The sequence below is a fragment of the Triticum urartu genome, chromosome 1A (assembly GCF_056163025.1).
Source record: "Triticum urartu cultivar PI428250 chromosome 1A, HENAU_Tu73, whole genome shotgun sequence".
Taxonomy (NCBI): Eukaryota; Viridiplantae; Streptophyta; class Magnoliopsida; order Poales; family Poaceae; genus Triticum; species Triticum urartu.
In genome coordinates, this window is record NC_141873.1 from 513,917,357 (window position 1) to 513,921,121 (window position 3,765).

Sequence of the window (3,765 nt, forward strand, 5' to 3'; positions counted from 1 at the left end):
TGGACTCTGCGGCGGCTGGATGAATATTTCGTCGACTCCCCTAGGGTTTTGGGAATATTGGGGTATTTATATAGCAAAGAGGCGGTCTGGGGGCACCCGAGGTGGGCACAACCCACCAGGGCGCGCCTGGACCTCCTGGCGCGCCCTGGTGGGTTGTCCCCTCCTCGGGACTCCCCCCCAGGTGCAACCAGGGCCCAACATCTTCCTTCTGGTCCATAAAAAATCTCTGTAAAGTTTCTTGGCATTTGGACTCCGTTTGATATTGATTTTCTGCGATGTAAAAAACATGGAAAAAACAGCAAGTGGCACTTGGCACTATGTCAATAGGTTAGTACCAAAAAATGATATAAAATGACTATAAAATGATTATAAAACATCCAAGATTGATGATAAAACAGCATGGAACAATCAAAAAAGTATAGATACGCTGGAGACGTATCAATAGGGAACAAGCAGACGACTAGAACCGCCATCAGGCTCCAGGTTTGCTGGATCTGCATCAGTCAAAGGCCACCTCCATCCTGGATATCCACCACTAGCGGCCAGGAAGCCATCAGATCTAAAGGGGGGAGGCAAGCAGCGTGTCCGAGGAGGCTTGCTCCTGCCCACCACCCACCGGATTCATCAAGAAGGACTCCAGGAAGGCAAGAAGCAGCGCCAAAGAAGGCTTGTGGAGACGTCGACAGACGAAACACGCGAGGACGATCGAACCCTGGCCTGATGCGCGAGAAGCGGCAAGGCCCCGCCACCGCCTACTGATAGTTATTTTGTGCCTACACAGTAGGCTTTGTGGAATTTTGCCGCGTTCACGTGTTTCTTTTTGTCGGTTTTCCAAGGGAACGTATTTTGAAATTAATAAAGCTCTCTGTAAGGAATCCTAGGAAATTATGGTGGAATCACACCATTCAATGTAATCATTGGCTACCATAAAAAGAATGAAGCAAAGGGAGAAAAAAGGAGTCCAGGTGGCCGATCTAGGGCAAAAGATGGCCTAGCATACGAGCGTGTGCGGTCGTATGCACGGTCATACATATGGGACGCCAGTGCCGCCTCCTCCTCCACTATTTCCACCCAACACATCCAAAAGGCGGAATCCTAGACTCCGGAGGGCATCCGGAGGGGGGTCGATCCAAGGACTTTGCCGCCACAACGCTGCATCAAGAGGGCTTCATCCTCACCACCACCATCATCATCATCTTATTCTCATGCATTTGTAATATAATAGTTGGAGTGGATTCAATCTTGTGTTACTTGTATGAGATCACCATGTTCATCATAATTCATCTCATCTTGTTTGTGCCCTTGAGGTGCGAGTAATCTTCCATATCTAAATAGCTAGCCCCCACTACTAGATTTCTCTACACATGCGTGCTCCACATCACCTCAACTATTTACAGCCTTCCGATTAAAATTGTGTGGCATCAAGAAGTCATGCATGTGCTCATAAGTTCCTTTTTTGCATTAATGTAAATCATGCCACTCATTAGTCATGCATGTCTTTATTTTCCAACGCATGCATGTACTCACAATTTTGCATTAATCTGTCAACTCAAACTTCGCCACTTCATCAATCATGTCTTCTTTTGGGGGGGGGGGGATTTTTTCTCTTTTATACATCATTTTGTCACACACTTCTTTTTATGTTTTATCTTAAATATTTAAAACTCTTACATTTGTTTTTCATTGGTTTTAAGCACCTATTTATGCATTGGTTTAACATGCTTCCCGCGGCAATGTGCGGGACATCATCTAGTTTCCAAAGTTCTCGGGGATATGGAGGAACCCTAGTGTATAATAGATCGTTTGGCATTAGGATTTGTTATCCTATTTATGTTAATTGTCTTCTTGATGTAAGGGTGAAATGGCGATCCAACATATGACAATTTTGGACGGAAGGTTATTAATGTTGGCGAACCGGCTGGTTGCAGGGGTAGGTAAGTGACAGGGCCTATCTCTTTTCGTCCCAGATTATTGCAGCAGGAGGTAAACAAAGACCGCTTATAGGTTGCGTCCATGGAACCTTTTTCACCTTAATCACCGTTGGTAACCGGAGTGGGGAAGAACGGTGGTGACGTATGCAATACGGGGTTGCTGCGTGTATGCACCGTATCTGTACCGGCTCTGCCTATGAATAAAAACATATAAATTGGCTTAGGAATTCGACGTAGAATTATGCTTAGGCATTGATATTAGACGCACACTAGTGGGGAATCCTGACTCCTTTGGAACGCCTTAATCCTATTGATTTTGACAACTTTCACTCACATCTTTGCTACTTTAGTTTATTTCACTAATTACTTCACTGTTCGCTACACCGCTTTCAACCATATTACTACTATTGATTTGAATTTCTAGCTTTCAACCATATTACTACTATTGCTTTGAATTTCATCTAACTTGCAGGCACTTCTATTTGAGCCCTACAAGAGACAAAAGGATGATATATGTGCTCTGTGTGGGATTGATACTTTTACTTCAAAAAAAGCTACTGCTAAACGTTGTGCACTTGCAGGCCATCAAGTTTTTTCTGGCTCTATTGCTGGGGAGCTGAGCGCTTCGGTCTTTGTATTAAGTTTGGTTTCTTAATTACGTGTACTAAGTTATTTGCAGGTCTAGAGCAACCATGGCTGAGTTTGGGCACTTCTACCAACTAAAGGCGATGCAACTCACTGGACCACTTATACAGGAGATATTTACATCACTCGGTCTGAACCTCACTAGTGTGGCTTATGAGGTGAATCCGAGCGTACTGGCTTGTGAGGTGAACCCCGCTAGTGTGGCTTATGAGATCGCTTTAGATACATATCAGAAGGGAATCCGGACATCCCTGTGCGAATAGCTGGAAACGTCTTGCCTGTTGAGGCCGACGGGTACGTGTTAATATAGGTGGGGCGCACCTCCCGTACAGCGCATACAAAGTAGTTTGGATACAGGAGATATTCAGGAAGAAACAACTCATGTATATCTATCCTATATCTATCCTAACTACCTCCAGGTACGGGTCAAGGATGACATGCCAATATACGCCAATGTATACCGCACCAATATAACAGCATGTTTGACACCCTCCCTTAATCACAACTTCATCAAGTTGAGATTATGCTTGAAGTTTTCAAAGCTTTTTGTGGGCAGGGGCTTTGTGAATCCATCTGCAATTTGATCTTTGGAATGCACAAACCGGATGTCAAGTTGTCTTTGAGCAACTCTTTCTCTGACAAAGTGAAAATCTATCTCTATATGCTTTGTTCTGGCATGGAACACAGGATTGGCAGAAAGATAAGTAGCACCAAGGTTATCACACCACAAGCATGGAGCTTGTTTGCCTTTTACACCAAGCTCTTTCAACATAGACTGAACCCATATGATTTCAGCTGTGGCATTTGCTAGTGCCTTGTATTCTGCCTCAGTGCTTGACCTAGAGACAGTAGCCTGCTTACGTGCACACCATGATATCAGATTAGGTCCAAAAAATACTGCAAAGCCTCCTGTGGAGCGCCTGTCATCCAGGCAGCCTGCCCAATCAGACTCAGAGAAAGCACTGACAAGAGTAGAGGATGACTTGCTGAAATTCAGACCTATACTCAGAGTATGTTTAACATATCTAATGATACGCTTTGCAGCTATCAAATGAACAGTAGTAGGTGCATGCAAAAATTGGCAAACTTTGTTGACAGCAAATGAAAGATCAGGCCTGGTAAGAGTTAAGTACTGAAGAGCCCCTACTAGACTTCTATATTTTGTACTATCTTCCTGACTCAAAGGTGT